The 10,626-nt window shown below is 52.7% G+C and overlaps 1 long non-coding RNA gene across 1 annotated transcript; it reads left to right on the top strand.

The window, feature by feature from the left end:
* The first annotated feature begins 1,178 nt into the window (after positions 1–1,178).
* On the top strand, positions 1,179–6,187 carry LOC113877750. The gene is made up of 3 exons (XR_003506806.1): positions 1,179–1,312; positions 1,441–1,639; positions 5,803–6,187. It is a non-coding gene; the product is annotated as an uncharacterized LOC113877750 (long non-coding RNA).
* Positions 6,188–10,626: the final 4,439 nt, after the last annotated feature.

Genomic DNA, 10,626 nt, shown 5'->3' with positions numbered 1-10,626 from the left:
ATCCTGAGGCTGGAATGCAAGTTTCCCAGCCTCCCAAGAGGGATCAAAGGGTGGGCTTGACTCTCTCAGGTGTCTTCTTGTCTCCAGAGGCAGCCTGGCTTGGTTTTGAGAACCCTCTGCCCTCCCATCCCCTTCCTCCACTGGTGGGGGATTACTAGGTCTAGGAGACATGATAAAGGGAGGCATTCAGTCCAACAACTGGTTTAATTAACAGTAACCAACCCAGCCCAGAAACAGAGACCTCAGGGTGACTCTCCAGGGGAGAGGATGCTACACTGTGATAGGGAGCCACCAGAATTGGAGCCCCCAGGACGTGCACTCCCATCCACCACCTAGCAGTTGGCTCACCTGCCTGCAGGGAGTGGGGGGCCTCATTTAGGTGGGTTGAGAGGGACAGATGTTCAGGGGCTGGGTGTCTGCAGGGACTCTGTCCCCGGTCAAAGGGGGAGCTCCAGCCTTAGACCCAAGTTAGAATATATGTCTTCCTCTTCCTGCCTCCGCTTGCCTTTTTGTTCACTTATTTGACAAACAGGGAAAAGACACCTCACAGCCACTCCATCTACGTGTGACTCAGAGATAAGGGGCTCGCCCAACCTTGCACAAGTGAAAACGGGCAAAGCCAGGGTGCTAAGGAAGGTTTTCCAGGTCTAGGGCACGCCCCGCCCCACCACACCCAGTGACCCCCTCCCCATGCCTGGCCTGTACCCCTCTCTCCCTTATTCAGGCTCTCCCCTCCCCCGCCTCAATCCCATGCACACAGCAGCATGAAAAGAGCCAGACTTTGGGACCAGACCTGGATTCGAATCCTGATTTCCATCATCACTGGCTGAGTGACCTTGGGCAATTTAATTAACCTTTCTGAGTCCGGCTTCCCTCACGTGTGAAAATGGGAGTCATAATTTCTGCCCCACCGATGGCGAGGGCTCAAAAGGGCAAGTATATAAAACGCAAGTATATAATCCCCCGGGAGGCCCCTGAGAGAGGCTTCCTGCCCTTCCCCCCACTGCCCTTCACCTCTCAGCCTCACTCACAACCCCAGCAGAAAGTCACTTGGGTGGTGCTGGGGGTCAGAGGAGGCCTGGACATGTCCCCACTTGCCCAGAATAACTGAAAAACCAAAACCCAGCCAGGACTTGGCATCCATGGGCTCCAGGCTGTCACTACTCTAAGCTGCGGTCCAGCTTCATTTACACAAATCTGAGCTAAGCTCCTGCCAGGGCCCCCGTCCCCAGCTATTAGACAGAAAGGAGCCTGGATCCTGGCAGCCCACAGTCCTGGGAATCGTTTCTTAGGAACCAGCAGCTTCTCCCAGGTCAGCAGCAGGAGGGTGGGAGGGGCTGGGGAGGGGTGCGGTGCAGAGACAGAGCCTGGATCCGGGTGGGAGGAGAGGAGGGAATGGGGCTGGAGAAGCCCTGCCTGAACCCCTCCATCCCCCAAAAGGGGAAGCTGGGTTTCTCCCCTGCAGAAGAGTCCAGATTTTTCCCCATGGAAACGGAGACCCTGGATCCTGGTCACCGCTCCAAGGATGCAGGCTTTACCGCCCCAGCTCACCCGGGATGGGCAGCCAACAGGCTGCTGTTGGCTCTCCCTGGTCTCGCTCCTTCTCTGCCTACTTCTGTCTCCCGGGCTCCATGTCTTGGTGAGTTTCCAATCCTCCTGCCTCGTCTGTTCTCCTTTCCTCCATCACTGACTTCAGCCCCTAGGGAAAATAAACATTTCATCCTGCCAGGCCTGCGGGGTCCTCACACCTCCCCCACCCCGACGGGCAGTGCTAAAAGGCCTGAGATTTCAGGGAATAACCTCTCTCCCCGGATCCCCTTTCTGCTGCCAGATCCCCCCTCTTTGTCCCCTCAGCTGTTCCGTCACCCCTGGGCTCAGTGACAGTCCCTACTGGGAAGGTAGGCAAACTGGGCCGGGAGGCTGATGGACGGCTAACCCAGAGCTGGACATCCAATGGCCGGCACCGCAGCACAAATGCCAGCCTGCTTCTGGCAGCTGAGGGCACTAGAGGTATCCGTCTTCAGCCTCTTTTTCGGACCCCCATAAACACACACGGGCTCCTCAGCCCCAGGGGCTGGCTCCGCACAGCTTTGCTGTCCTCACCCCTGCTCTCTCCCTCTCCCTCTGCCCCTGCATGCACCTCTCACTCCGCCAGAGACCAGAGTCTCAGCTGCTCCAATGCCTTGACGACTGGGTCCCACTCAGGCTCTCTGAGCATCAGTCCTTTCATCTGTGAAATGGGCTCAGTGAGAGATTTCCTGTCAGGGCGAGGGGTCAGGGTTGACTCATGTGCTTTGGGGGCTGTGACGCCTTCTTTAACCATCCTTGGATGTCATCACACAGAGATCTTCCCCAGATGACTCTGTAAGTTACAAAGCTTTCCCGCTATCAGAGTCACTGGAGATCAGAGGCTTGTTTCAGGGACACAGACAGTCACAAAGAAAACAAGAAAACAGAAGGACTTCCCTGGTGGTCCAGTGGCTAAGACTCCTCACTCCCAACGCAGGGGGCCCAGGTTCCATCCCTGGTCAGGGAACTAGATCCCACATGCTGCAACTGCGAGTTCATATAAACTCGCACACACTAAAGATCCTGTGTGCTGCAACTAAGACCCAACGCAGCCAAATAATTTTTTTTTTTTGAAAGAAAAAGAGAACAGGAAAATGGAGACCTGACTCTGCAGTCCTTAGCCATGTGACACTGAACAAGGATGTTCCTTGGCCCTCCTGAGCCTTAGTTCCCTGTCTGTAAAGTGGGACCGATCATCCTTATTGTCACCAGGTTTAGACGTCACATGAGATGGGAGTAAAAGCACCATGTTGCAGGGGCACCTGGTGAGTTCACAACAAACGATGCTTTCCTGTCCCTCCTCCCGTCTTCTTCCTCTTCTGTACCCCCCGTCCCCGCCACCCCAGAGCCACAGAAATGAAAAGCCATTTTCCGTAGTGAACATTGTGTTTTTCCATAGTGTTTTCTTAGACACCTGGAAAAGTTTGGCTGGAGCTTATGACAAGCAAGTTTGCCCTTTATTGGATGCCAAGTACCATGCATCTCTGTTTCCTGTGGCTCAGACGGTAAAGAATCTGCCTGCAATGCAGGAGACCCGGGTTCGATCCCTGGGCTTAGACAATCCCCTGGAGAAGGGAATGGCAACCCACTCCAGTATTCTTGCCTGGAGAATCCCATGCTCAGAGAAACCTGGTGGGCTCCAGTCCATGGGATCCCAGAGTTGGACAAAACTGAACGACTGACACTTTCAAGTACCATGCAGGGCACACCCCAAGCAGCATCTTTTTCCATTTTCTCCATACCACCACAAGGCAGGCATCATTACCTACTGATGATAAGGCCCAGAGATGGGGCAGTGACTTCCCTAAGGTCACACAGCAAGAGCCAGGGTTGGGAATCAGTTCTGTTTGCAGAACTGGCTGGAGGCCCAGGTGAGCTCCTTTCACCCAGATTCTCTCCTTTCCCAACCTCCCACACAGGGGCTTGGTGTGGAGATGCAGCATATCACATGCAGAAGGTGGGAGATGGTTTGCTGTTCCACTTCAGGGATGAGGAAACTGAGGCCGAACAAGGATAAGAGGCTCAGGCAAGGACTCGCAGACGGGAGGGGTGTAGACTCAGCTGGAACCACCAGCCTACCTCTGTTCTCGTCCTGCCCATCTAAGCCACTTGGCATTTAGAGGGAAAGACTATTTACTGGCCTCAAATCCCAAGCCCTAACCCAGCCATGACTAATGTTGTCTCCTTCCCCACCCCATCCTCAGGGATGTGCCCCAGGACAGACCCTCCTTCAGGTCAGGTCCTGCAGAGGGGGCTACACACTTGATTGCTTTCACATCTATGGCACTGCAGGTCAGATCTCACTACACCAAGAGCCATTACAACAAAAGAGCCTGCCTGCCATTGCAGGAGGCACAAGAGACACAGGTTCAATCCCTGGATCAGGAAGATCCCCTGGAGGAGGAAATGGCAACCCACTCCAGTATTCTTCCTGGAGAATCCCATGGACAGAGGAACCTGGTGGGCTACAGTCCACAGGGTTGCAGAGTCGGAAATGACCTAGCCACTAAACAACTCTACCAAGATATTTTGCCAAAGCCAGTCCAGGAGGTACGTAGTCAGCTCATATAGCACCTCCTCAAAGGACTGGGCAGAATGGGGATCTGCATGCCCTCATTTCACAAGTGGGGAAACTGAGGCTCAGAGAGGGCTCACAGAGGGGAAGTGGTGGATGGCCCATGTCAGTCTGGCCACAAAACCTCCGAGGCTCCTTCCGTTCTCCAGACTTTCCTGAGCCAGGAACTGACACGGGTACCTGGGCCCAAAACACACAAGGGGCTGCTGGTATTTCTGCCTACTGACAAATGCATGTGGCGTGGTGCCCACACCCCACCGTAAACACGCACATGGCACAGGCATACACCAGGTGCACACACACACACTCTCACGGGCACACACAGGCCTTGGGGCAGTGGCCCTCCACCTGGGATGCACACTGGCATTGCATGGGGAGCTTTGAAACATACCCGAGTCAAGTTCCACCCCCAGCAATGCTGATGGCATGAATGTGTACCAGTTATCTACTGCTGCATAACAAATTACTGCCTACATGTAGCAACTTACAACAACCTTTCTTCTATGAGGTTTCTGAGGGTCAGGAATCTAGGAGCATCCCTCCCATTCCACCTGCCCTGGAGGCCATCTCAAAGACTCCCATCCACAGGCGCGGGGTCTGACCCCCAGCCCATCATCACCCCTGTGCGAGGTGCCTCCAGGTCTGGTTTCAGCCCTGTGCGAGCACGTGGGCTTGCGAGAGCAGGTGTCCACACAAACATGTCTGCTTACCAGTCAGGGCTCCTGACCGGAGGGACCCGTTTCCTCTGTACCCTTCCAATGTCGTCTTTCTTTCCCCTTCTCTCCCCTCTTTATCTCCCCTCTCTTTTCTTGCTCTTTATGTTTAATATCTTTTGAAATTTTTTACTTATTTGTCTTTTGTGTCTGCGCTGGGTCTTCGTTGCTGTTCACAGGCGTTCTCCAGTTGCACAGGCGAGCGGGGGCTACGCTCTAGTCACAGGGCGCGGACTTCTCATTGCCGTGGCTTCTCACTGCGTGGAGCCTGGGCTCTAGGGCACGCAGGCCTCCGTAGTTGTGGCAGGTGTGCTCAGAAGTTGCAGAGTGTGGACTTAGTTGCCCGGTGGCGGGTGGAATCTTCCTGGACCAGGGACTGAGCCTGTGTCCCCTGCATTGGCAGGCAGTCTCTTAACCACTGGGCCACCAGGGAAATCCTTTTATTCTTTAATCTTTTTTTTTTTTTTTTGGCTGCACCGCCAGGCATGTAAGATATTAATTCTCCAACCAGGGATCGAACCCATGCCCCCCGCAAAAGGAGCACAGTCTTAACCACTAGACCGCCAGGGAAGTCCCTCTTTTCTTGTTCTTGACTCTCTTCTACTGCCGTGTCTCTCTGGCCTCTCTCTCCCCTTCCTGATACTGCAGTCTCTATGCCCTCTTCCTCTCGCCCGCCGGAGGCCCAGCAGCATCTCCGGGATAGCTCTAATGCAGCCGCCCTTCCTTGCCCTCCTCCAGGAATCCCGCGGGCCCGGCCATTCCGGGTCTCAGGGCGGGGTGGGGCGGGGAGGCACGTCCCTTCCCGCAACTTCCGGGTGGAAGGGGATGTGGATGATCGGTGGTGGGCAGGAGCCAGGGAAGAGCCAGTCCTGGGTCTGCATCTACTTCCTAACTCGTCTGCTTCTCTCTCCCCGTCTGCTGCGGGCCGGACCTATGGGCTTCCAGAACCTTCCTTGCTCTCCACACTCTCTGTTCCAATCTCCATCTCTCTCCCTCTCTCCCTTTCTGTTGCTGTGACTTCCTCGTGGAGAGAAACGGGCACTGGCCACAGCTCCGAAGGCTGCGGAAGCGAGGAGAGTAGCTCTGCCCTAGTAACACGCAGCAGAGACAACTCTTCTCGGGAATTAATGAGACCACCAAGAACAAAAGAGGCGACGACCAGCAGAGGCCAGAGAGGCGGGGCCCAGCAAAGCCGTCCCCGCAGAACCGCACGCCCTCAATAATAGAGTGAGGAAAAATGGAGTAGAGATCCCTGTGGTAAAAACTATTAGAGGAGGCGAATTATAAAACTATTAACCAGAATGTAACTCCCAATTAAAAGATGATTTAACACTGGAACCTGATGGATGAATTTTGATTAAATGGAGAACTATTAGGAGCCCAGGGATAAGGCTGCTCCTGCCAGTTCTAAAAGTTAAAAGGCAGTTTGATATAAAAATTTATAAATTAAGGTTAATTACTTTAAATAACATGGCTGCAAGCAATGAAAGGAAATTTGTCAGAATCTCCAGAGTTTGGGGCAAGATGGATACAGATGTCCCAGCTGGCCCCCGGGAGCTTGGAGGTCAGGGTAGGGACGGTTGAGGCCAGCAAGAGGGCAGGTGATGTCTGCACTCCCACCAGGCCCCCCGAGGAGCCAGGTGCGGCCTGAGGCACCAGGGGTGGGGGGTGGGGGGTGCCCCCATTGCCCTCTGCTCCGAGGCCACAGCACAACACACTGGTTCGGGAGATGGGCAGGAAGGAGGCCTCAGGGCCCCAGAACTGGTCTGAAGAGCTAGTCTCCTCTGCCTGGGGAGCCTTCCCCCTGTTGGAGGGGTCACAGCAGAACCGGCTGTTTACCGAGCACTCAGCAGGGGTGGGAGATCCATCACCCCACCCTGGTCCTGCCCCAGCTGGAGGAGTCATCAGCACCCCCATGCCTGACCTGCCTGGCTCTGCTTTGTACCCCCCGACCCCACCCCATGAGTCCTGATGGGCAGGACAGGGCCCTACAAGGCGATTCTGCAGGGTGCGGACTCTTCTCCATTGCCCCAGGGTGGTGGGCTGTAAAGCCACCCCATAGGCCAGCCCTTCCCTGGGGCCCCAGAGCTTCCCTGGGTGGGAGGGAGGCTTCCAGTAGGCGCAGGAACTGCGCGTGCCCAGGACAGTCCGAACCCTCTACTGCCAGGCAGTCCTCTCCAGTGCTCTTCCCTGGGAAACCATCCCCTCCCTAGAGCCCCACCCCTGCCCCAGGAGGATGTCCCCAGCATGGGGTGCGGGGGGCGGAGTATTGTGTCCCTGGGAGGATAGGATCACAATGGGACCACAGCAAGGGACATCCCCCACAGAGGACAGTGCTCAGCTCACAGCTAGGTGACATTAACACAAGGCTGGTTCCCAGGGTGGGAACGTGGGCATTCAAGCCAGACTCCTGGGGTTCCAGCTCCAGTTCCAACACTTACCAACCTACGTCTTCAGGATTTACCTCTCCAGGCCTCATCTCCTCATCTGTAAGATGGAGATGGGGACTTCCCTGGTGGTCCAGTGGTTAAGAAGCCACCTTCCAAGGCTGTGGGCAGGTTTGATCCCTGATCTGGGGACTAAGATCCCACATGAGGTTGGGGAAAGAGCCCACGCGCTGCAACAAGGATCACACATGCCGCAGTCAGCACCGGAAGCAGCCAAATTAATAAATGCTTTTTAAAAAATAAATAAAATGGAGATAATAATCTCTTCTTGCAGGACAGCCAGGCAGATCAGAGGTAAAGCCCCAGCATACAGCAGGTGCTCATTAAATGGCCGTGGTTCTCATCCCCTGTCCTCACTTCTCATCTTGTAAGAGATATTATCATCCAGTAGAGCTTTCCCCAGGCTTCCTGGCACAGGTGTATGTAAACACTTTGCACACATAAGGTAAAGACACCTTGTTTAATCTTCCCATCACCCTTTGCAGTCAGTCGAGTCATTACTCCCATTTCACAGGTAAGAAAACTAAGGCAGAGAGGTTCTGTCACAAGCCCCAGGCCTCACAGCTGGCAGTGGCCAGTCTAGAGTCAGGTCTCTCAGCAACTTGACCCCCTCACCTCACACCACCTCCCAGGGCACATGTTAAGGCTTTTACAGTCTCGCTGTGCCTCTTACTATAAACTTTAAATAAACTATATGGAAGTAGAATCAACAAGAAAGGAAGGAGGGGGTAGAGGAATAAAGGAAGTGGGTCAGAAGGGAGGGAAGGAGGAAGGAAAGAAGAAAAGGGAAAGGGATAAGTTGATGAGTTTATTTTTTTTTGCAGCAAGTGGGCTTTCTTTAGTTGCAGTGAGCAGGGCAACTCTTCGCTGCAGTGTACAGGCTTCTCATTGCCACGGCTTCTCTTGTTGCAGTACACAGGCTTGAGGTGAGCAGGCCTCCGTAGTTGTGGCTGTCAGGCTTAGCTGACCCATGGCACGTGAGATCTTTCCGGACCAGGGATTGAAGCCGGGGCCCCTGAATTGGCAGGTGGATTCTTAACCACTGGACCACCCGGGAAGTCCCAAGGAGTTGTTTTTTGCTTTTGTTTTCTAAACAAACCTCTGTGGGGTAGTGGTCAGGTGTGTTAACCTTGGGTGAAGGGAGAATACACCAGGGAGGTTCTTTGGGGCAGGAGATGATCCGCTTCAAACACAGATGCTGATTACACAGATGTTTTTACTTTGTTAAAAATTCATCACTCTGTGTGCTGATTTGTGCTCTTTATGTAGAAAAATTATTATAATAAACAACTTTTAAATGAATATGATAATAGGGTAAATTTTATGATATATGAATATCTTAACAAAACTGTTTTCTTTTAATACAGCATACCAAAAGCTATGACAAACCTAGACAGCATATTAAAAAGCAGAGACATCACTTTGCCGACAAAGGTCCATCTAGTCAAAGCTATGGTTTTTCCAGTAGTCATGTACAGATGGAACGTTGGATCATAAAGAAGACTGAGTGCCAAAGAATTGATGCTTTTGAACTGTGGTGTCGGAGAAGACTGTTGAGAATACCTTGGACAGCAAAGAGATCGAATCAGTCCATCCTAAAGGAAATCAACTCTGAATACTCATTGGAAGGATTGATGCTGAAGCTGAAGCACCGATACTTTAGCCACCTGATTCGAAGAACTGACTCACTGTAAAAGACCCTGATGCTGGGAAAGATTGAAGGTAGGAGGAGAAGGGGACAACAGAGGATGAGATGGTTGGATGGCATCACTGACTCAATGGACATGAGTTTGAGCGAACTCTGGGAGATGGTGAAGGACAGCGAAGCCCGGCGTGCTGCAGTCCATGGGGCCCAAAAGAGTCAAACACAACTTGGCAACTGAACAGCAACAACATAAAAGGCAGTCCTGACGTCGCTTAGCGGTGCGTAATAGAGACCAAGCGTGATAAGACTGAGACAGAGCCAGAGAAGCTCGTGGTTGGCCCTGGGACGAGTCCATTCTGGATACTTCTCAGAAGTGGGATGTCCTGTGCAGGTGGGCTGTGGGAGAGTGGCAGGAGATGGGGGATGCCTGTCTCACCACACACCCTGGGCCACATCACTTCCCCTCTCCAAGCCTCCCTTATTTTTGTCAGGAACAAGGGGAGGAAGGGGAGAGCAGCCTAAAGGGCCTGACCCAGGCAAAGGCTTAGAGGAGAGGAGAGAGGAGCCCCAGGCATGAGGAACAGACTGGACCTGCCCTGAGCTCAAAGAAGGGATCAGGGTGCTTAAAGCTGGGAAGGATGCAGAAAAATCTCCCAAAAATCCTGCACAGAAAAGGATCATTGCAACCGACACACAACTAACATGATCGTGATGATCTCTTTCTCGGTGTCACTGTTATTGCTACTGGCATCACTGTTGTTACCACGGAAGCCTTGAGGGTGAAGTACAGCTCTTCCCAAAGTGAGTTCCAAGGAATGCTTCTCCCACAAGCTTCTTCCCGACAAACTATCTCACGGTGAGGAAGTTCATACTAACTCTGCTCTCCTCTTAGAGCTTCCTAAGGCACACCAGTATAATAAAGGCTCTGAGAAGTCCTGAAACAAATAACTTCTAATTTTTGAAAACAGCCTTCCCTAAACAGAGTTGATCATGGAACATTTTTTAACACAATAATTATTAACACACACCCCCACCCCCAGGAATTCAGGCTTTGTGGATTACAACTTGAGGAATGAGAGGGAATAGAAAGAACATACACTCCAAAATAGGACAGACTAAGCCTGTTTCATGTCAGCCTGTTTCATGTGGCCTTGGGGAATTTGTTTTCACCCCTCTGTGACTCAGCTTCCCCAGCTGCTAAGTGGAGCAATCTCAAAATGTAGTGGTCAGATTTAAATTAAATGTGGCACATAATGGAATTCCCTGGCAGTCCAGTGGTTAGGACTCAGTGCTTTTGCTGCTGGGGCCCAGGTTCAATCTCTGGTGGGGACACGAAGATCCTGCAAGCCATGCGGTGCAGTCAAAAAACAAACAAACAAAAAGAATGTGTCACATAAGAGATACTCAACAAATGTATGTCCGCCCATTTTACAGATGAGCTAACTTGCCTAAGAGTACAGAAGCAGGGAGCAGCAGCCACGGGGTGCCCAAGTGTAGATCTTCTGTTTGGAGAGGTGGCTGTGAACCTCTGCCTGGTCTTAATATGTGGGGCAAATGAGATACTTTTAGCTGAGGAGTCCTGCTCTGAAGTGTAAAGGATACAGGATTAGTTCCTGACAGGACAGCATGGCACAAGCCCTGGATCGTCTGAGCATGAGTCATGACTCCACCACTTAC

Source organism: Bos indicus x Bos taurus, chromosome 19 (assembly GCF_003369695.1).
Source record: "Bos indicus x Bos taurus breed Angus x Brahman F1 hybrid chromosome 19, Bos_hybrid_MaternalHap_v2.0, whole genome shotgun sequence".
Classification (NCBI taxonomy): Eukaryota; Metazoa; Chordata; class Mammalia; order Artiodactyla; family Bovidae; genus Bos; species Bos indicus x Bos taurus.
Note: the sequence above shows the minus strand (reverse complement) of the source record. Positions and strands in the feature narration are given on the sequence as shown.